The sequence below is a fragment of the Schistocerca gregaria genome, chromosome 5, assembly GCF_023897955.1.
Source record: "Schistocerca gregaria isolate iqSchGreg1 chromosome 5, iqSchGreg1.2, whole genome shotgun sequence".
NCBI lineage: Eukaryota > Metazoa > Arthropoda > Insecta > Orthoptera > Acrididae > Schistocerca > Schistocerca gregaria.
In genome coordinates, this window is record NC_064924.1 from 365,731,946 (window position 1) to 365,757,145 (window position 25,200).

A 25,200-nucleotide genomic window follows, 5' to 3' on the forward strand; every position below is an offset into this window, starting at 1 on the left:
CGGTAATCTTGTATGACTGGTCTGAAAGTTAACATAGACGTTTCGCGGCCGATTGCGCATATTATTTTGCTAATTCGTAACGATCTGGGGTACTGTGTATTACTAAAACAGTTATCTCGATAAGCTGAAATTCATTTTTATTAGTATAGTTCATACTAGTTAGCGTTTCTTTTTTCGTTTATATCTTATTTTTACGTGTTGTGTTTAACACGCTAATCAGCATTAATAAAGTCTTACACATGATTGAAAACAGTCTGATATGAATCGGATAGTTTTTCAATTTCACGGCTGTGCATAGTATGTTGGTAGCACTTCGCCGCCTTGCCTGTTATGCTGTGTAGCACACTTTAAAGCTGTGCGGATCAGCATAACGAAAAGGCGATGGGTCTCGCTCGTTTTGTCCACGACTGTACCTCCACAACTGGTGTATTTATGTAAATCGGCTGTTTGTGTCCAAGGCATTGGGAGCCACTGTGGTGGTTCTCGTATGTATTGGTTTTTGTTTGTTATGAAAAGTTGGAATTAGTGTTATTCTGGCTGCTTCACAACTGAAAATCATTTACGTCAGTGACACAGTTATGGTACCCCTCGCAGTTACTTTTCCCGACACGATGTTTTTATATTAAAAGACACCACCAGTAGCCAGCACAATACTAGTGGCGGTATTTAAAATTTCTAATGATTATTGCAAAGTGTGCTTCACTATTGCGACAATGCTTGCTTAAAAAATTTTCGTAATTTCGTTAAGCAGAGATCGAAAAAAGTTTACTGGCCTTACTTTACTTAAATATGATTCAATATTGGGAAAAGTGATTACTTTTACTGTTTCAAGGAAAGAACTGCTAGTCAATAGAATTCTCCTAAATTTAGATTTATTTTTTCTTGTCAAAATTATCAGATAATAACATATTTATTACGACTCTCGGCCGTTATCATTTAGAACAATGGCGCTGACCTCTGCGCCAATGTTCCCCTATAAAATTTACATAAAGTATTGAAATATATCACTTCATGAATATAGTAGTTGTTACAGAAAAACATTATCAGCAGTTTTAAGTAACATTCGATTTTATTTAGGCTAAATATTACATGAAACTTAACACATTTTCGTGCCTCGTCACAAAATGGTTTCTTACACTACGAAGAAACAAAAGGGAAATGAGTGGAATTTTTTAGCAAAAAGAACAGAGATTGCAGTTACATTCGCAGATCATATTAATTGATTACAGAGTATTTGAAGTTTTTCTGTGATGATATTTATTTCGTTATGACGTCAGTTTTGGTATATTTGTGAATTTATTCAATATAGTTTTCATCACGTTGTGTGACGTACCGCCACAATACACCCTATATATGATCAACTACTCATTCAAACTTCTGTATGCACCTACCCCTCAGTAATTGTTCCTCCTTGTAATACTACTCTACCGTCTCTCAACATACATAACTGAACATTCAAATCATTCTCTTCGTTTTGGTTGCCCTTATTTCTTATGTAATGATGTATGAGTATTTTATTCCAAATGTTGGTAGTTTGGTGCAGTGAAACACAGAGATAGAAAGTCATTCAACACTAATTATTATTTGTTTTAAGATACTTGGGTGTAAGGTCCAATAGATGTGCATTCTGCTCCACTGACTAACCATAATGCTGTGGTATCGTACAATTTGCAACCCCAGTAAAACAAGCGTAGAAATTCGTAACAAATACTTTTTCTGAAGTAAATTATACTGCACGAAATACTGCAACCAGCCACAAGTATGTTTGAAATGTTTTTTGTGCCATTTATAGCTTTGGGCCTGATCCTTCGTCAGATACCCTTCAGTTAATTGATCAGTATGGACTGTAAAAGAAAATTAGGTCTGTGGCTTATAATACACTCCTGGAAATGGAAAAAAGAACACATTGACACCGGTGTGTCAGACCCACCATACTTGCTCCGGACACTGCGAGAGGGCTGTACAAGCAAAGATCACACGCACGGCACAACGGACACACCAGGAACCGCGGTGTTGGCCGTCGAATGGCGCTAGCAGCGCAGCATTTGTGCACCGCCGCCGTCAGTGTCAGCCAGTTTGCCGTGGCATACGGAGCTCCATCGCAGTCTTTAACACTGGTAGCATGCCGCGACAGCGTGGACGTGAACCGTATGTGCAGTTGACGGACTTTGAGCGAGGGCGTATAGTGGGCACACGGGAGGCCGGGTGGACGTACCGCCGAATTGCTCAACACGTGGGGCGTGAGGTCTCCACAGTACATCGATGTTGTCGCCAGTGGTCGGCGGAAGGTGCACGTGCCCGTCGACCTGGGACCGGACCGCAGCGACGCACGGATGCACGCCAAGACCGTAGGATCCTACGCAGTGCCGTAGGGGACCGCACCGCCACTTCCCAGCAAATTAGGGACACTGTTGCTCCTGCGGTATCGGCGAGGACCATTCGCAACCGTCTCCATGAAGCTGGGCTACGGTCCCGCACACCGTTAGGCCGTCTTCCGCTCACGCCCCAACATCGTGCAGCCCGCCTCCAGTGGTATCGCGACAGGCGTGAATGGAGGGACGAATGCAGACGTGTCGTCTTCAGCGATGAGAGTCGCTTCTGCCTTGGTGCCAATGATGGTCGTATGCGTGTTTGGCGCCGTGCAGGTGAGCGCCACAATCAGGACTGCATACGACCGAGGCACACAGGGCCAACACCCGGCATCATGGTGTGGGGAGCGATCTCCTACACTGGCCGTACACCTCTGGTGATCGTCGAGGGGACACTGAATAGTGCACGGTACATCCAAACCGTCATCGAACCCATCGTTCTACCATTCCTAGACCGGCAAGGGAACTTGCTGTTCCAACAGGACAATGCACGTCCGCATGTATCCCGTGCCACCCAATGTTCTCTAGAAGGTGTAAGTCAACTACCCTGGCCAGGAAGATCTCCGGATCTGTCCCCCATTGAGCATGTTTGGGACTGGATAAAGCGTCGTCCCCCGCGGTCTACACGTCCAGCACGAACGCTGGTCCAACTGAGGCGCCAGGTGGAAATGGCATGGCAAGCCGTTCCACAGGACTACATCCAGCATCTCTACAATCGTCTCCATGGGAGAATAGCAGCCTGCATTGCTGCGAAAGGTGGATATACACTGTACTAGTTCCGACATTGTGCATGCTGTGTTGCCTGTGTCTATGTGCCTGTGGTTCTGTCAGTGTGATCATGTGATGTATCTGACCCCAGGAATGTGTCAATAAAGTTTCCCCTTCCTGGGACAATGAATTCACGGTGTTCTTATTTCAATTTCCAGGAGTGTATGTAAAGGAAGGCTTTTGAGGAAGACACAAATGGAAAACATGCAAAGAAATCAACGGTACAATCTGACAAGCCGTGTTTTCTACAGTGTAATTTACGAAAACAGCTCTGGTATTCTGTAACTAAACAGGGTAAAATTATTTTTGTATTTTGTATTTACGAAAACAGCTGTAGTGTTCTGTAACTAAACAGGGTAAAATTATTTTTCGGAAGCGTTTGGATGACTAACTCCGTTTTGCATTGTGCTTTGGTATTCCCCAACATATATTGTGTGGCAGTCTAGTGATTTAGCCAGCGTTGAACTTGCAGTTATTTGTGCAGTGTTCTGGCACAGCTGAGACCATTTATAAACTTATAGCACTAAATTGTATTTTTTTTCAAAAATTACAATTACGTCGAACTCTCTCTGTAATTACTTGCCCTTAACGACACATTTACTGTCACTCACGTTCAGCTTATCGGTGAGGTGAAAAACCACATTAATAAGTGCGCTATTAAATCCTAGTAGCTCGTCTGGTCGTACAGGCGGTAGAAATAGTTGAAACTCAAAATCTATTCAGTGTTCTACTTCGATATATCTGGGGTTGCATTAAGCAGTTCGTCTGGAAACAGTTCTGCATGCTGTTGCAGAATATCACACAGTAAGAGAGCATTTTCAAGTTCAGTTGATTTCTGCAGCAATACATCAGGGAGTCATTGTGGTGAGAGAGAAATGAGTGAGAACCGTGAAAACACTTATTCCCAAACACACGATGAATAATAACAATAATAAGCTTTGAAATGTGTTAACACACAGTCCGAAAAAACAGCAGTACCAAAAATAATTAATATAGAGTAATGAAATAGAGGGAGACCGAGAGATGAGTACACTAAGCAGATTCAGAAGGATGTAGGTTGCAGTAGGTACTGGGAGATGAAGCAGCTTGCACAGGATAGAGTAGCATGGAGAGCTGCATCAAACCAGTCTCAGGACTGAAGACAACAACAACAACAATGAAATTTCGGGAATACATTTGTCTAGGTAAAATACTTAAGTAATTAACATTGCAAGACCACGGGTTAACGTAAGTGCGAGATAAGCCGTTGCAAATGCGAAATGCTGTTACATTAACAACGGGTGTAGCCGCCAGAACGCTGAATGCAAGCATGCAAACGTGCATGCATTGTGCTGTGTAGGCGCCGCATGTCAATATGTTGGATGGAGTTCCATGCCTATTGCACATGGTTGATCAGTACAACGACGGCCAATGTTGGTTCTAGATGACACTGGATTTGTCATCCGATGATGCCATATGTGAGCGCTATTGGAGACATATCTCAACTCGTTGTCGCCGATGTGCTGGCACTCAGAGATCCAACACCTGCACACAAACACAGCCAAACCCGCGACGCTGTGCCAACTGCAGTGGGCCCCATGCGGCCAATTTCAGGCAGTGCAGTGCATACAAACAGGCGCTGAAGCGTAAGCAAGACAAGAATAGGGTACAGTACGACATTCCACGCCCAAGGCCAGCGCCGAATCCAGTAAGGAACGGCGTAACGTTTGCCACGGTTGCACGCCCTGGCGAAACGGCACAGGCCGCGGAACTTCAGCGCCCTTCACACACACGCGAAACAACCGCTGCAACAGCTACACAACAGCCACAGACAACACCTGAAAACCAACAAGCATCGGTGCCAACACCTATGCCCCCAAGTCACGTGCTGTGAAGAAACGCACACTATACAGGGAAACACACCAACACAAGAAGCCCCAGAGCCTCAAGCCCAGAGGAGGAATATACGTACACGTAAACACAGGGCGGGGAACACCAAATCACCACAACAGGCCACCCAGCAACAACAGATCAATAACACACAGGAAAACAGTCAACAACACATTGGACTGTAACCCACACTTCCATCACCCTCACCACAGAAGTAACACAGGCGCCACAACCTCTGTCACAAAACATAAGCGCAAGTGCCACTCCTAACAACACACCAATACCCGCACAAGCGGCCGCCAACTCTACATCAGCACCTCAGGCTGTGTTGTGGAGTGGTGATTCCGTGTCCTCCAGGAGTTCACCGATAAAGCTACTGAGTACCTAACACATATAACGAATGCCATACTAAAACACCAACACTTCCCCGCCTTTTGGAAAACAGCCAAGATCCTGATGGTCAGGAAGACGGGGAAAGACCACAGCCTCCCACAAAATTACTGACCCATCAGCCTTCTGAGTTCGCTCAGTAAGATTGTTGAGAAGGTGATTCTCAAACGCATCGCTAGGCACTGCATAACAAATGACATCCTGAGACCGGGGCAATTCGGCTTCAGGAATCACCACTCCACAACACAACACCTCTTACGGATCGTTGAACTTATAAAACATGGCTTCAACAGAAACAAAGCAACAGGAGTGGTGTTCCTGGACATTTAAAAGGCTTTCGACCGTCTATGGCATAACGCCTCATTCGCAAACTGAGCGACGCGGCATTCCCAGACAGGCTGGTGCGTCTAATACACTCATACTTTACAGACAGAAGTTTCAACACTGACGTGGTGGGAAAACAATCAACATGACACGGTATACACGCGGGAGTACCCCAGGGAACACAACGATGGCAATCTATGCGGATTACACAGCCATCCTCGCGCAAGATTGGAAACCATCAATCATTACGTCACGCTTACAGACTGCACTCAGAGTGGTTGAGTCTTGGTTGCAGAAATGGCGTGTTAGAGTAAACGTCGACAAGTGCGAAGCAGTTCTGTTCACTATAAGACCGAAGCAACGGCGCAAACACCGATACTGCAGACCAATAACTCTACATGCAAGCCCAATATGTTTCCGTGAGAAAGTCAAATACCTCGGTGTCTGGCTGGACCGGAAATTACTCTGGGGGGACCACATAAAACACATGACCAACCGAGCAAGCGCGAGACTCAAACAGCTCTACCCTATGCTTAACAGGCGTAGCACACTGAACAGAAGGGTGTCGCGATCCATGTACATGACACTTACATGACACTTATTCGACCCCTGATGACGTAAGCAGCTCCTGTCTGGGGATACGACACGCCTGCGCCGTCTGCAGCTCATACAAAACAAAGTACTCAAAATCATAAGCAATGCTCCACGATACACACGCATCGCCGACGTTCACCGGGAATACTGACTTGAGACTCTCACGGAGGTAATCCACAAACTCACGACAAGACTATACAGAAACTCCAGACATTCGCAGAACCCGTTTATTCTGAATCTGGGGAACTACGACCACAACCGTAGATGGAAACATAAAAGAGCAAGAGACATACTTGTAAGAACCTAACATCTATGGCCAATCACACGCAAACACAAGGGTACAGGTGAGCCCCTGTTAACCAGACGCTATTACTGTATATCGAGCTGGAACACATTGCCGAATAACTGGCACCACGCAGGGAAGCCGTACTGCATGCAGACAAGCTCCACACACACCCCGCACAGTGAGATGATCTATGACCGATCTCCCACTACTATATAACGATCTTGATTGTTCCAGGAACGTTGCGGTTGCAGCAACTGGAATACATCGCCATCGCTTACCACGGTATGATGCATGATATCCATATTAACAAACCCAACCTTGCATGAACTATGGCAGCTAGTAAGCCACTACTGCTCTTACTACCCATACCACTGTCGCAGAGGTTTTTTCCCACGGCAAGAGCCTTGGCACTTTTTTCTCCCTGCTCTTCAAATTGCTACCTTCACTCGCGTTTCGTCCACTATCTATCACCTGATGGACCGTACTAATGCGTAATCGTACCCAGACGCACGCATAACATCACAGCCCAGCATCCTGTGATCCTCTTATAAGATAACTAACATGTTGACGAAGTTGACAGTAGAACTTTTGGTCTAGTCACCACGTTGGTGAGGGCGTGGAGGGGCCCCATCTCTATACCTGGTGATCAAGCAGGTCCTACACTGTAGAGCACGTTGGGTTAAAACAGTAGTGTGTGGGAAATCTCTCTCTGAAATGCTGTTCTTGGGTGACAACAGGGCAGGTCAAATCACCGGACTGGCATACCGTTTTGAAGTCACTGTGTATGGGCTAATCACGAGAGTGCTCCTGCTGTCATACAAAATCGCATCCCAGACCCTAACTCCAGGTGCACGTCCACTACGTCTAGCAAGTTGACAGATTGGTTGCACGCCGTCAAGGGGAGTCCTTGTAACCAACATACAGCCATCGCTGGCGCCGAGGCAGAACCAGCTTTCATCAGAAACCGCCCTGCCCTCCAACCCTTCTCTCCAATGAGCTCTTACTTGACACAACTGAAGTCGCAAACGACGGTTGTTTGGGGAAGGTGAAGTGCACGATAAAGGGCTTCTGGCTCGCAGGTGTCCTTGAAGAAATCGATTTGTATCAATTCGTAGTGTCACTGTGGCTCCCAACTATTCCTCAAATTGCTGCTGCAGATGCAGTAAGGTGCGCCAGAGCCGTACGTTGAACACGATGGCCTTACGTCTCGGTAGAGGCACGCGGTCGTCCAGAGCCCGGTCTTTTTGCAACTCTCCATTCTCGTGGTCACCACTGCCATCAAGCAAGTACTGTGGCTTCATTCCTGTCAAGTCTTTGTGCAATAGTGCAGAAGGAACATCCAACTTCTCCTAGCTATATTACATTACCTCGTTCAAGTTTCATACTCAGTGAGGTTTTGATAAGGGTGTCCTTATCGCTTTTAGGTGATGCCTGACTAACTTTGGCTCACCACGTCCAATCTCAAAGGTAACTAACGCTCACGACCGTTACAGCATATATTTAAAGCAAACCTGGTTTTCGTCCTCATAGCAAAGTAACTGACGTTGGTCGAAGTAGAGAGTACATAGAATGTAGACTGGCAATGGCGAGGAAAGCGTTTCTGAAGAAGAGAAATTTGCTAACGTCGAGTATAGATTTAAGTTTCTGAAAGTATTTGTATGGAGTGTAGCCATGTATGGAAGTGAAACGTGCACACTAAATAGTTTGGACAAGAAGAAAATAGAAGCATTCGAAATGTGGTGCTACAGAAGAATGCTGAAGATTAGATGGTTAGATCATATAACCAATGAGGAAGTACTGAAGAGAATTGGAGAGAAGAGAAATTTGTGGCACACCTTGACTAGAAGAAGGGGTCGGTTGGTAGGGCATATTATGAGGCATCAAGGGATCACCAATTTCGTATTAGAGGGCAGCTTGGAGGATAAAAATCGTAGAAGGAGACCAAGAGATGAATACACTAAACAGATTCAGTTGGATGTAGGTTGCAGTAGGTTCTGGGAGATGAAGAAGCTTGCACAGGATAGAGTAGCATGGAGAGCTGCATCAAACCAGTCTCTGGACTGAAGACCACAACAAAAGCAACAACAGCACCACTATTATGGGAAAGGTGCTAAATATGTATAGACATCATCCTTCAGATGTAGAAACATGACTAACAGCTTTAGTTTACGTCGCGCAACTACTTTTTGGCGTTGCAATTATTTTTGCTCCATTGTATTTACATGTTTGTTACACTTATCTCATTGTGACATCCCTCTGAGTGGATCCCTAACGATTCGTCGTATACGGGGTGTCAAATCCTCCAGGTGACTAGTAAGCCTGGACTTCGGAAGAGTGGTTGGGTAGGCGACTGCAGCGCCAAGGAAACTGGAATAATTATTCTGGGTGGTGAGTTGAATAGGGAAAGGTTGTCTCTCACACAACCACTACACTACATACCAGCAGCGGAAACCTGTAGTACAAGTGACCATCTTGTATTTATCCATCTAGTACTCTATACTTAATACAAGTAACGTACATTCAGTGTGAGGGCATGGAAAAATCAACAAAAGAAGTGAGCCGTCTTCAAGATCTATAATTCTCTACTTCCAGCGTCCTGGATTCTATGCCTAGCACAAGTGACACTTTTCCAATGTTACGTCAGGGATAAATCCAATAGGACAAGTGAAATATGACTATTATGTGGACTGAAGCAGCCACGGAATGTTTGTGAGCGATAAACGGATCACACTACTATTACATCCTATGCTGTCAAGCAAAACGCCTGGTAGGATTCGATGATGTTAGAGACAAAAGGTACATGGTAATGGCATTGAACAGTTACCCGTGCGTCTATTAGATCGCCCCCCCCCCTCCTCCTCCACAACTGCCTGATAAGTTTGTGAGAGAAATGAACTTGTAAACACCTATTGTGGCCTACTCCATAGCTCTCGCAGAACGCTGGAACTTGGAGGTCTTCTGCGAATTTTGTTTACTGGCTAGAATTTTTTTACTGTTTGATAGACTCACATATTCAGTTTCACGCCTCAATTACATTTCCCCTGGTACTGTTACGTTTTAAGTTGGAAAATATGAACTGTTTCAACCTCAAAAACATGTCAAAGTTGACTCAGACATTCGTGGTTCTAGAGCTGAGGAAGCATTCTCTTTGTACTCACCTGGTCTCTCAACAGCAGAACTACCACGAAAATATGCTTTCTGTAGTTCTTGGCCATCTTTTTTCCTTGACACATTTGACTGGACGTATATTGCACCTACATGTGACCTTCACAGCATGCAATATCGTTTCACCACTCATCTCTTGACACTCACTTTAACGAACGTGTGGAACTTTGGCCAACAAGCATCCTTGCTGAAGGAACCACCGCTGGCTTAGTCAGAAATCATTTAGAAATCTTGTGAAAACATTTTATCCCCATGTCTGTCAAGTAACACTTAGCCTGTGTTGTGAGGTGCTGCCAAATATGGGTACAGCACCAACAGTTATCTACCATCACAAACCTCCTGCACTTGTAGTAGTGAATCTGGTATATCTAGCCAAACGAGACTTCCAGCAGTTAAAAGGGCTACTCTGCCATATCTAAAACTTGTAGGAAGAAGACGTTCAAGTTACCTTCTGTCAACCAATAAAACTATGACCCTATAAAAATATACTGTGTGATACAGACCACTGGGAAATGGAATTAAGTGTCCGAAACCATGAAAACTTCACGCTCCCTCCCAAAGGTATCTATATTCTAAGCAAGAAAATCCCTCAGATCTACTCCTGTGAGGTCTACCTAACACTCTGTCAATCGACTGTTATCACGAAAACCTTTCGCCATTACGGGAACAGACTTTGCATTCCCATTATTCTCCACGAAAGTGAGCACTATCAAGAAATGGTGCATCGCTCTCCACGACAGACGAGAAATTACTGTTGTACTAATCATACCTAAAGCGATAGTTATTGTTAGTTTATGAAAAGTACTGTCATTTATAAAAAAAAGTGTTCGGTTATTGTGGTCCCTACATATTTACTGGACAGGAGTTCCATCGTCTCGCTGTTCCCTCGAGTTCTGCGATACTCCCATACTCTTTGACATTCAGTACGCATTGTCAGCATGTGGGACCGACGAGCTGGAACCTGACTATGGCCATACCTGCAAAACGTCTTAACTATACAAACTGTATTACAGTATGGGTGAGAGTTGAAACTCGAAATTCGTCTATTTAGTAAGGTGAGTGAATGCACTGTCTGATGTTGTGCCACATAGTGCAAGCATTGTCCAATTCTAAAACTGATGCAGGGCTATTTATGAAATAGTGTAGCCTTAGAAATGTGACCGCATTGCTGTACGAAGTGTCAATACAGCAGCCACTGTCAGAGTCCTCGGAACCATGCATCTCATAGAGACACTTGTGAGTTCACGAAAGTTCTGGTGCTGAACTATTAATAGAGAGCATAAAGTTAGGTATCTATTAATGTTTTAAACTGCATGGCATAGCATTCCACAGCTGCAAGTTTCTACTTAAACAAAGTTAGACTTTATAATTAGTAGCTTGCATTTGTGACGAATAACATAAAATGAAAAAAGTTTGATAACATCCGGAACCAGATTCAGGTCGACGAGTTGCCAGTCGGTGCATTAGACGAATCGGCGACGGTGTGTTAGTGACAGAGGATGCTCCAAAATCTACCTTATTTTACGTGGAAATCTTTAGAAAACATTTGTGTTCCCTGCAGCACAGTCAGGCGAAATGTTCTGTGAACTTGAAAATTGCGTCAGTCCATTTCTACTCGCATAGTTTTATTTTCTATATATTGTTGTTGTTGTCTTTAGTCCTGAGACTGGTTTGATGCAGCTCTCCATGCTAATCTATCCTGTGCAAGCATCTTTCTCTCCCAGTACCTACTGCAACCTACATCCTTCTGAATCTGCTTAGTGTATTCATCTCTTGGTCTCCCTCTACGATTTTTACTCTCCACGTTGCCCTCCAATGCTAAATTTGTGATCCCTTGCTGCCTCAAAACATGTCCTACAAACCGATCCCTTCTTCTAGTCAAGTTGTGCCACAAACTTCTCTTCTCCCCAATCCTATTCAATACCTCCTCATTAGTTACGTGATCTATCCACCTTATCTTCAGCATTCTTCTGTAGCACCACATTTCGAAAGCTTCTATTCTCTTCTTGTCCAAACTAGTTATCGTCCATGTTTCACTTCCATACATGGCTACACTTCACACAAATACTTTCAGAAACGACTTCCTGATACATAAATCTATATTCGATGTTAACAACTTTCTCTTCTTCAGAAACGCTTTCCTTGCCATTGCCAGCCTACATTTTATATCCTCTCTACTTCGACCATCATCAGTTATTTTACTTCCTAAATAGCAAAACTCCTGTACTACTTAAAGTGTCTCATTTCCTAATCTAATTCCCTCAGCATCACCCGATTTAATTTGACTGCATTCCATTATCCTCGTTTTGCTTTTGTTGATGTTCATCTTATATCCTCCTTTCAAGACATTGTCCATTCCGTTCAACTGCTCTTCCAAGTCCTTTGCCGTCTCTGACAGAATTACAATGCCATCGGCGAACCTCAAAGTTTTTACTTCTTCTCCATGAATTTTAATACCTACTCCAAATTTATCTTTTGTTTCCCTTACTCCTTGCTCAATATACAGATTGAATAACATTGGGGAGAGACTACAACCCTGTCTCACTCCTTTCCCAACCACTGCTTGCCTTCCATGCCCCTCGACTCTTATGACTGCCATCTGGCTCCTGTACAAATTGTAAATAGCCTTTCGCTCTCTGTATTTTACCCCTGCCACCTTCAGAATTTGAAAGAGAGTATTCCAGTCAACACCTGCAGAAAACACGTCCATACTAAATTCCCCCATAAACTCTCTTTTTTACCACCACCTAGCTTACAGCTTTTTTGAATTTCAAGGGTATAAATCGTAACTTTAGTGAATGTATCTATATATATGTCTTATATATTCAATATTTTATGTATATTTTTGACAATGGAATAAATGACCATTCGTAAATCAACAAACGTACTTTCCCGTAATCTGTGGCCAACGATTGGCTTGAGATTAAATATTTGTGTAGAACATGATCTGCCCTTCCTAAAATCACCTTGATATTCACGAAATTTACTCTCCAGTGTTATTCCTACTCTGTTTAGTGCAATCTTAGGAATTTTTGTATGCAACAGATTACAAATAAATTCCTCTGTAGTTGTTAACATCGCCTTGCTTACTTACTGGATGTATCAAGGCCACTTTCTGTTTCCTTGTGAGTTTTCCACTTTTTCAGATCTTCTCTAAGATTAATTTTAGCTCATTTTTTATTTTTGGTAGATACCATTTAAAAAGTTCTGCTGTAGTAGAGTAGAGTTTCTCGTACCAGCACTTTCTGTCGATAGGTTTGCCGCGCGGAGTGGCCTCGCGGTTTGAGGCGTCATGTCACGTACTGCGCGGCCCCTCCCGCCCGACGTTCGAGTTCTCCCTCGGGCATGGGTGTGTGTGTATGTGTTGTTCTTAGCATAAGTTACTTTAAATAGTTTGTATGGGCCGATGACATTCGTAGTCAGGTTTATTTTTGAAGTGGTTCTACGTAACTCCCTAAACCTCGCTTTCTCCTCCGAAGAGCTACCGATAAAGGGCCATTTTAGCAGATCACCTGCAGAAAACACGTCCATACTAAATTCCCCCATAAACTCTATTTTTTACCACCACTTAGCTTACAGTCTTTTTCAATTTCAAGGGTATAATTCGTAACTTAACTGAATGTATCAATTTTATGTATACAAATTGAACTTTTCAAATGTGTTTAAATTTTATAATTAAAAGTTTCACATAGTGAGAACTCAAAGAAAATGAAAAAAAAAATAAAACAACAAAAATCGAGTGTGGGTCTGTGTGTTAAACCACTCATCCCGGTACAGTTTCAACATTGGTTCCTCATAAATCCCTCGTGTTGTACGCTACTCGCAGTTTCAGAGAAACGTACTGTCCTTCTGCTGTTATCAGCGTAGCATAGGTACTGCTGGAAGGGATGATGCCACATCACAACATGCTTAGTTGAAAACAGGCAGCTGTGTTCCTTCTCTGAGGTGACCTTAGCGCGTCTAACCATTTGAGCACTCGGCACTGGTTTCTGGATAGAGCGAAACAAAACACGTTTTAATTGGATGCCAGCAGGCATTCTAAGCGGAATATTGTAACGTTAGTGTAATTTTCGGCTTGCATTCGAAGAGAAATGGCGTAATCTTAGTGGGCTTTTTATAGCTCGCATTCGAAGAGAAACAATTAAAATCGCTCAAAAGAGGAAAGGCCGCTGGACCTGATGGGATACCAGTTTGATTTTACACAGAGTACGCGAAGGAACTTGCCCCATTCTTGCAGCGGTGTACCGTAGGTCTCTAGAAGAGCGTAGCGTTCCAAAAGACTGGAAAAGGGCACAGGTCATCCCCGTTTTCAAGAAGGCACGTCGAACAGATGTGCAGAACTATAGACCTATATCTCTAACGCCAATCAGTTGTAGAATTTGGAACACGTATTATGTTCGAGTATAATGACTTTTCTGGAGACTGGAAATCTACTCTATAGGAGTCAGCATGGGTTTCAAAAAAGACGATAGTGTGAAACCCAGCTCGCGCTATTCGTCCACGAGACTCAGAGGGCCATAGACACGGGTTCCCAGGTAGATTCCGTGTGTCTTGACTTCCGCAAGGCGTTCGATACAGTTCCCCACAGTCGTTTAATGAACAATGTAAGAGCATATGGACTATCAGACCAATTGTGTGATTGGATTGAAGAGTTCCTAGAAAACAGAACGCAGCATGTCATTCTCAATGGAGAGAAGTCTTCCGAAGTAAGAGTGATTTCAGGTGTGCTTCAGGGGAGTGTCGTAGGACCGTTGCTACTCACATTATACATAAATGACCTTGTGGATGACATCGGAAGTTCACTGAGGCTTTTTGCGGATGATGCTGTGGAATATCGAGAGGTTGTAACAATAGAAAATTGTACTGAAATGCAAGATGATCTGCAGCGAATTGACGCATGGTGCAGGGAATGGCAATTGAATCTCAATGTAGACAAGTGTAATGTGCTGCGAATACATAGAAAGAAAGATCCCTTATCATTTAGCTACAATACAGCAGGTTAGCAACTGGAAGCAGTTAATTCCATAAATAATCTGGGAGTAGGTATTAGGAATGATTTAAAATGGAATGATAATATAAAGTTGATCGTCGGTAAAGCTGATGCCAGACTGCGATTCACTGGAAGAATCCTAAGGAATGCAATCCGAAAACAAAGGAAGTAGGTTACAGTACGCTTGTTAGCCCACTGCTTGAATACTGCTCAGCAGTGTGGGATCCGTACCAGATAGGGTTGATAGAAGAGATAGAGAAGATCCAACGGAAAGCAGCGCGCTTCGTTACAGGATCATTTAGTAATCGCGAAAGCGTTACAGAGATGATAGATACACTGCAGTGGAAGACTCTGCACGAGAGGCGCTCAGTAGCTCGGTACGGGCTTTTGTTGAAGTTTCGAGAACATACCTTCACCGATGAGTCAAGCAGTATATTGCTCCCTCCTACGTATATCTCGCGAAGAGACCATGAGGATAAAGTCAGAGAGATTAGAGCCCACACGGTGGAATACCGACAATCCTTCATTCCACGAACAATACGAGACTGGAATAGAAGGGAGAACCGATAGAGGTACTCAAGGTACCCTCCGCCACACACCGTCAGGTGGCTTGCGGAGTATGGATGTAGATGTAGATGAAGAAGTGGCTTTGCAACATCAACGAAAACAGGATTGCTGTGCTGGTGCTGCGAACGGCTAAAAGGAAGGGAAACTGCAGCTTTGATTTTTTTTCAAGAGAATGCAGCTTCAGTGTATGTTTAAATGACGATAGTGTTCTCTTTAATAAAATTTTCCGGAGGTAAAGTAGTCCCTCATTCGGATCTCCGGTGGGTACTAGTCAGGACGTAGTTATCAGGAGAAACAAATCTGGCTTTCTATGGATCGGAGAGTGGAATCTCAGACCTCTTAATCGGGCAGGTAGGTTAGGAAATTTAAAAATGGAAATGGATAGGTTTAAGGGTGATGTATTTGGAATTAGTGAAGTTCGGTAGCAGGAGAAACAAGACTTCAGGTCAGGAGAATATAGGGTTATACATACAAAATCAAATATGGGTAATGCAGGAGAAGGTTTAATAATGAATAAGAAAAGTAGGAACGCAGATAAGCTAGTATGAACAGCATAGTGAACGCATTATTGTAACCAATGTAGACACGAAGCCCACGCCTACCACCGTAGCACAAGTTTATATGCCAACTAGATCCGCAGATAATGAAGATATTGATGAAATGTATGATGTGATGAAAGAAATTATTCAGATAGTTGTTGCTGTTGTTGTTGTGGTCTTCAGTCCTGAGACTGGTTTGATGCAGCTTTCCATGCTACTCTATCCTGTGAAGCTTCTTCATCTCCCAGTACTAGCTGCAGCCTACATCCTTCTGAATCTGCTTAGTGTATTCATCTTTTCGTCTCCCTCTACAATTTTTACCCTCCGTGCTGCCCTCCAATACGAAATTGGTGATCCCTTGATGCCTCAGAACATGTCCTACCAACCGATCCCTTCTTCTAGTCAGGTTGTGCCACAAATCCTCTTCTCCTCAATCGTATTCAATACCTCCTCATTAGCTATGTGACCTACCCATCTAATCTTCAGCATTCTTCTGTAGCACCTCATTTCGAAAGCTTTTATTCTGTTCTTGTCCAAACAATTTATTCACATAGTTAAAGGAGGCGAAAATGTTATACTCATGGGAGACTGGACGTCCATGGTAGGAAAAGGAAGAGATAGAAAAGTAATAGGTGAGTAGAGGTAAGGAATGAAAGGGAGCCAGGGTAGAATTTTGCACAGAACATAACTTAATCATAACTAAAACTTGGTTTAAGAATCAAGAAACAAGGCTGTATACGTGGAAGAGGCCTGGAGACACCGGTAAGTATTCAAAAATTCAAATGGCTCCAAGCACTATAGGACTTAACATTTTAGGTCATCAGTTCCCTAGATTTAGAGCTACTTAAACCTAACTAACACAAGGACATCACATACATCCATGCCCGAGACAGGATTCGACCTGCAACCGTAGCGGCAGTTCGGTTCCGGACTGAAGCGCTAGAACCGCTCGGGCACGGTAGGTTTCAGATTGATTATATTATTGTTAGACAGAGCTTTAGGAACCAGGTTTTAAAATGTAAGACACTTCCCGGGGCAGATGTGGGATCTTAACGCAATTTATTGAATATGACCTGCAGATTGAAGCTGAGGAAACTGTGGAAAGGTAGGAATTTAAGAAGATGAACTATGGATAAACTGAAAGAACAAGAGGTTGTAGAGAGTTTCAACGGGAGCATTACGGAACGACTGATAAGAACAGGGGAAATGAATACAGTAGAGGAAGAATGGCTAGCTCTGAGAGATGAGAGAGTGAGGGCAGCAGAAGATCAAGTAGGTAAAAGACATGGGCTAGTAAAAATTGTTGGGTAACGCAAGAGAAACTGAATTTAATTGATGAAAGGGGAAAATTTAAAAATACAGTAAATGAAGCAGGCGAAAAGGAATACAAACGTCTGAAAAATAAGATCGACGGGAAGTGCGAAATGGCTAAGCTGGAATGGCTAGAGGACATATGTAAGGTTGCAGAAGCATATATCACTAGGGGTAAGATAGATGCCGCCTACAGGAAAATTAAAGAGGCCTTTGTAGAACAGAATGAATATCAAGAGCTCAGATGGAACACCAGTCACAAGCAAAGAAGGGAAAGCAGAAAGATGGAAGGAATGTGTAGAGGGTCTAGACAAGGGTGGTGAACTTGAGGGCAGTGTTATGGAAATGTAAGGGAATGTGAATTAAGATGAGATTCGAGAGATGATACTGCGTGAAGAATTTGACAGAGCACGGAAGTCGTAAGTAGATAAGATTCCACTAAACTACTTATAGCCTTGGGAGAGCGAGGCATGACAAAACTCTTACATCTGGTGAGCAAGATGTATAAGACATGCAAAATACCCTCAGACTTCAAGAAGAATAGAATAATTCCAATTCCAAGAAAGCAGATGCTAACAGGTGTGAAAATTACCGAACTACAACAAATCACGGTTGAAAAATGCTAACACGAATTCTTCACAGGGAAAAGGAGAAACTGGTAGAAGACAACCTCGGGGAAGATCAGTTTGGATTCCGTAGAAATGCAGGAACACTCGAGGCAATACTGACCCTAAGACTTCCCATAGAAAATAGGTTAAGGAAGGCAAACCTACTTTTATAACATTTGTAGACTTACAGAAAGCTTTTGACACTGCTGACTGGTACACTTTCTTTCAAATTCTGAAGGTGTTAAGTGTAAAACATAGGGAGCTAAAGGCTACTTACAGTTTGTACAGAAACCAAATGTGAGTTATAAGAGTCGAGGGAAGTAGTGGTTGAGAAGGGAGTGAGATAGTGTTGGAGCCTAGCCCCCATGTTTTCAGTCTGTATGTTGAGCAAACAGTACAGGAAACAAAACAAAAAGTTGGGTATGAATTAAACTGCAGGGAGAAGAAATAAAAACTTTGAGGTTTGCCGATGACATTGTAATTCTATCAGAAACAGCAAAAGACTTGGAAGAGCGGTTGAACGGAATGAACAATGTCTTGAAAGGACGATATAAGATGAACATTAACAAAAGCAAAACGAGGGTAATAGAATGTAGTCGAATTAAATCAGGTGAAACGGAGGGAATTAGTTTAGGGAATGAGACACTTAAAGTAGCTTTGCTATTGGGGAGCAAAGTAACTTTTGATGGTCGAGGTAGAGATAACATAAAATGTGGACTAGCGAAGGCAAGGAAAGTGTTTCTGAAGAAATAAAATTTGTTAACATCGAGTATAGATTTAAGGGTCAGATAGTCTTTTTTGAACGTTTTTGTATGGAATGTAGTCATGTACAGAAGTGAAAAATGGGGGAGAAACAGTTTAGACAAGAAGAGAACAGAAGCTTTTGAAATGTGTTGCTACAGAAGAATGCTGAAGATTAGATGGATAGATCACGTAACTAATGAGGAGGTACCGAATAGAATTGGAGAGAAGAGTAATTTGTGTCACAACTTGACTAGAAGGGGGGATCGATTGATAGCACACGTTCTGAGGCATCAAGAGATCACCAATATAGAAAAGTTGTGAGTGAAGGCGTTGTTTAATTCATACCTCCACCTTAATTTGATGAGTTGCAGATAATTGATTTTCTTGTCAACGTATTTTGAGTTTTATCTTTTATTCATAATACTGTAGGCCCTGTTAGCAGGAGTTTTGATTACTACCTGCATATTATCATGAAAAAGTGTGCTTCTGACTGCCTTTTCATTGGAAAAAGTCACACTGTACATTTTGTTGACCTGGTGTGACGGAATGTGTCTGTAAAGAGCGTTTCATTAACATTATTAAGACAGAAAATCTCTGTACATACGATTTGTAAATTACACATTGAATCATGTGTTTGAGTGATTAACTATCATCTGAAAGAAGTATACTTATTTCTTTTTGTTTCAAAGTCAGCCACCTCTTTCCTGTCTTATCAGTTCGATAATTTTTGTGATATGAAAATGATAAAACATGTTGGTTCGAAAGTACTGGTCTAAACCGGGGTTAAGTACGTGGGATGTAAGGGTTCCGAAGTTTGAAGCTAGATTCTTATACAGGTGTGTGAAGGAGCATTATCAGTCGCCAGCAAAAAGCCGTTATTTTAGTAAGTATGTTGAACTTTCTCCAAATAAAGTAAACCCCATTAAACACATCTTCAGACTACCCTGCGACATGGAAATGGACACTCTCAGTTGAGCGCTTAGGTTGTAAATATGTCAGATTGCTCTCGTAACATTCTCGCTAGTTATTAACAAAAGAAATTCGAATATTTATTTCTCAGTTCTGAATGTAACGTAACCTATTTCCTTTCAACAGTGCTATAGGAAGTGTTTGCATTTCAGTTGACTTATATTACATTTAAATTTCTTGCATGCTGAACAGTTTAGTGTACTCAGCTACGTTCTGTCTCAAGAAAGACCACGTATTGTCAGTAACTGCAACGTTTACGTTTCAACTCCCGGTTCTGATCTCATTTGTGAGGGTAGATTATCGTGTGGTGTGTATAATGGGTAAATAATTGGTTCAGTCATTGAGAGATAATCAGAATTATAATACAAAAACCCACCGATACATTTCATCAAGCTTCTGACTGGTTAAAAGCAGACCTCCACGAATTCCTCTCACGTGCCAACATCTTTATCTCAGATTAGCAATAGGAACCTAAATCCTGGAGGTATTCCAGTTTTCCACTACAGTTCTTGTCCTCTGCCGCTCCCTCCAGTATGATGCAGGTTATCCCCTCATTTCTTAACACATGTCCTACCATCCGGTCGATTCTTCTTGTAGGTGGTCTCCTTATATCCCTTTCCTCGCCGATTCCTTATCAGTCTACGTAATTTTTAACATTCTTCTGTAACGTCACATCTCAAATGCTTCGATTCTCTTGTACCATCCGGTCGATTCTTCTTGTAGGTGGTCTCCTTATATCCCTTTCCTCGCCGATTCCTTATCAGTCTACATAATTTTTAACATTCTTCTGTAACGCCACATCTCAAATGCTTCGATTCTCTTCTTTTTTCCCCCCTTTCCACAGTCCATGTTTCATTACAACACAATGTTGTGCTCCATAGTACATTCATAGAAATTTCTTCCTCAAATGAAGGGCTATATTTGATATTAATAGACTTCTCTTCGTTACAAATGCCTTTTTTGACAAGGCGAGTCTGCATTTCACGTCATAAGCGGTATACCACACCCCCACAAAACACTGCGGTGTTAAGAGAGCAGCGGGTCACGTCATGTTTATGGCTGGTACTGAAGAGGTGCAGCACACAATCACACACACTCCTTGCTCAGTCCTTCGTAAGTTATTGTACTTCCTACACAGCTGGATTCCTTATCTTCTTCTACTTCGTGACCTTCATTCCTGATGTTAAGTTTCTCGCTATTCTGATTTCTGCTACTTCTCATTACTTTCGTCTTTTTTATTTACTCTCTATTCACTGGCAATGGCAAGGAAAGCGTTTCTGAAGAAGAGACATTTGCCGACATCGAATATAGATTTATGTATCAGGAAGTCGTTTCTGAAAGTATTTGTTTGGAGTGTAGCCATGTATGGAAGTGAAACATGGACGATAACTAGTTTGGACAAGAAGGGAATAGAAGCTTTCGAAATGTGGTGCTACAGAAGAATACTGAAGATAAGGTGGATAGATCACGTAACTAATGAGGAGGTATTGAATAGGATTGGGGAGAAGAGAAGTTTGTGGCACAACTTGACTAGAAGAAGGGATCAGTTGGTAGGACATGTTTTGAGGCATCAAGGGATCACAAATTTAGCATTGGAGGGCAGCGTGGAGGATAAAAATCGTAGAGGGAGCCCGAGAGATGAGTACACTAAGCAGATTCAGAAGGATGTAGGTTGCAGTAGGTACTGGGAGATGAAGCAGCTTGCACAGGATAGAGTAGCATGGAGAGCTGCATCAAACCAGTCTCAGGACTGAAGACAACAACAACAACAACAACAACAACTCTCTATTCATATTCTGTACTAATTGGCTGTTTATTCCATTCAACAGATCCTACAATTCTTCTTGTCTTTCACTGAGGACAGCAATGTCATCAGCGATGCTTATCATTGATACCTTTTCACCTCAAATTTTAATTCAACTGTTGAACCTTTCTTTTATTTCTGTCATTGCTTCTTCAATGAAAAGGCTGAACAGTAGCGGTGGAAGACTACAATCTTGCCCTACATCATTTTTAATCCAAGCTCTTCGATCTTGGTCTTCCACACGTATTGTTCTTTCTTGGCTCTTGATCATATTATATATTACTCGAATTTTCCCTGTAGATTATCCATATTTCTCCCAGAATTTTGAGGATCCTGCATCATTTGACACTGTCAAATTCTATTTCCTGGTGGACAAATCCTTTGACCGTCATCATAATTATTAATTTACACAACTGTTTTTCGGATACATAGCAATTATAAACGTCTATTTCAAAATAGAAGCTTGCTTGTAAAATACAGTCGTCGACCTGTACACTTAAGAGTAATTGACAGGGAGACCTTGTGGCATGTTCTCCATGAGACATCAAAGGTATTAGGGTTCTATCCTCGGCGATAAACATTCAGCTGGTGTCTTCGAATGAAGCAGCGTGTCCGAGCTTGCTCACGGTGCAGACGTCGGAGTAAGGTGATGTGTGCCCAATCGCTTTCTCTCTCCCACAGGTATCCTCATGTCCTCTGAGTCTCCTTCAAATCACTTTCATAAACATCGTAATTTTCCCGTACCTGAGCTTGGGAAACACTGGAAACTAAACATAAACAAACATATCAGAAAAAAAAACTTAAGAGGACATTAAAGCATTGCCTTTGGTAAAGCTAGGAACAAGTCTGCAAACATAACGAAGCTAATAGTTCGTACCGCAGCACATTCTGGAGAGATTTAGTTCCTCATCTGACGTCCTATCTGTCTACTTTTATGAACCCATCTGAGAAGGAACTGTGACATATTTTGCTACAGGGCTTTGAAATTTTAAGGCCTACAATACAGGCAGAGTCGCTGTGCTTTCGGATCATCCACACTTATTAGCAAGGTATCCTTCTCACGAATGGACTCCATCCATTACATATTACGTCAGTTCAGCTGTGACATATCATCCGAGGATATTGGGTCCGTTTGCTTCTCATCACGATCGAGGACGAGATAAGCAACATGCCTGAGATTGTAACGCTCATAATCGACGTTTAATGTGTACACCACCATTAACGCTGGTCACTGTCAACAGCCTAAATATCGATCTCATTAACTGGGAAGCTTTATTCTTAACTTCATTTCTAATTCTTTTTAATGAATGTTACAAATGTTTCCCCTAATAATAAATACAAAGTTATGAACAGTGAACTGCTCAACTTAACATAGACCATACCCATTCGATTTTATACTCTAGAAATTCTGAAAGTTCATGCAATTACAGTAACTTGTTGCTCGAGACACTCTTAGCCAATGAACAATTATCATTTTTTTCATTATTAAATGCATTTGCCTATCATTGTCCCTCACTCCTTTCCCGACACACTACTGCCGCACAATATATTATGGTTACTGTTCCGAATGCACAGTAACTATAAATTTGAAGCCAGTAAATATTCAGAGAAAAATCGAGTCGCAGACGCTGTATAAGCTTGCGCAAATCTGCAGAAATGCTAGTCAGTCTCATTAATTGGTAGCTTTATTATCTTCTTCATGTGTAATGGTTTGTAATGTATGTTACAAATTGCCTCGATGAAGAAGTGAAGTGCAATAACGAAAAAATGCTAAAGTATCATGTTAGCAATGGGAATAGTTAGAGACACTGGTAAGGATGTTAAAGCAAAATATCGAAACAGCATCCAGTAACAGTAGGAACAATCAAGCGAATAACAGGCAGGATAACACACGTCCGTCAGCTGTATTTGATCCTCGTGATGGACTTGCATCCGCCTTTATATGCGACAATGAGGAAGAATTGTCGGTGATGTAGTGAATTTGATACCTGTGGCAGTCACTTCCTGGAATTCCAAGGAGACTTTGGATACCAGTTTCATACCTTTAAATACATTTTGTTCCGAATGACAAGGGACGTGTGATGTCTTTCGTGGTGGTGGTGGTGTTGCCTCTGATGCTAACAGTTGAGTGACGCCTAATAGTGGGATCAAGTCTAAAGACGATCCCAGTGGTGGTTCTAGTGAGATGGCGGCACCCTCTCCAGGTGACAATGTCGAGGCCTCTGAATGTAGCAGCCGTCCCGTCCCTACATTTGGACATTCGCCTAAGTGCCTTAAAAATACAGATTACGTTGAGAGAGGCGGTGGTCCAAAAACGCAGGTGCCCCTCAACTGCTGGCGCTGATACAACCCTTGCCACTGTAGCTTCCACTTTCTCCATGCTTTACACTACTCACCTGCATCTCCAGTAGCTTCGTCACTGCCGCTATCGCTGGTCGTGTGGTCACCAGCTTACGACCGTAGAGAGACATTGTGCATGGCCAACACATGCCGCACTGGAGAAAGTTGCTTCTGACTTTGGAGGCAGTGAAGGGAGACTCCTGTGTTCAGATAACACTGGTGTAGGTCGTCTTCGTACAGTCGAGTGGATACTGTGTGAAAGGTATTCCGTAAGGTTTTCAGCACCACGTAGCAGTTTACTTTTTGGCAGCTATACTGTAATCATTTGTGGAATCTGTATAGGTAATGATACAACGATGTGACTCTCCTTTGTATGCTAGACAACGATATAAAAGTCGTTCATTTGATCTATGTGTCACGTTAAATGTCTATAAAGTTTCTCCTACTTTCTTACCAAGTTATTGCGCAGAAATGTTACTTCCTCGCACAGTGTGAAATTCTTCCGACGTCGTTTCATAGCCGTTTTGTTGTACCTCTTCTATTCTTGGACTGTGTCTCCTAGATTTTTAACACTCCTTCCTATGAAGCACGAAGGTTTCTGTGGAGTTACAGAGCCGAAGAGCACCCAACGGACAGCATACCAGCCGCAGAGTATTCCACATGTACGCTCAATCACACTTCCCACGTCAGTCTTGCTTATTGTTAGTAGTAGTAGCGTTTTTGACGGATGCGGAAATGTTTCACCAGGATATACAATGGGGAAAAATGATATTAATATTTTCGGTAGCTGATACATTGCCCTGCTGCACGAAAATACACACAAAGAAGCAGCTACTTCTTATGAGGGAGTAAGCACCACAGTCAATGGTCAAAGGAGATGTAACAGTCTTACTGCTGCTTACAGTAGCATCCTCAAGGTTCTGGTAGCATCCCCCTTGGGCACAAAGAAGTCCCAGTCTGATGTTAGGTAGTTTCGCACAAGTTAAGGATAATATAGCAATTCCGTCCTAACACCACATCTCTTGAGTACACCCCCCGCACAGTATTAAAGATGATATATGTGGCATCGCTTCATTCTCCTACAGAACATTCTAGAGAATGGTTTAAGTCTGATAAGCGCATGTATTCTTCTCCTCAATACTTAAGGCATAACATTGCTTGTGAGAACCAACCATAATTCAGTAATATCTATATTTGACTGCATTGTTAGAACACAGTTATGGACTAAGATACATACGTTTCGCCTGCTTTAACATAGGGCCTCAGTGTAATATTTATGCCGCCTCAGTTGAAGTATGTCTTACGAAAACCCACGTAGATTACAGGGGGAGGGGGAGGGTTAAAACTGAATGGAGCTAAAGCATAATTTTTAAGCTTTTCTCGGTCTTGGGTGTCTGCGCACCCCCAACCTACCTCAATTCCCCGCATTTCATGGTACTTTTTCTCTAATTTTACGCATTCTCAGTGGGATTACGTAATTTTGCAAGTTTTGGCAATTTTACATATTTCGTCGTATTTTCCTCAATTTTAGCTACTTCCCATCAATTTGTCGTAATTATACCA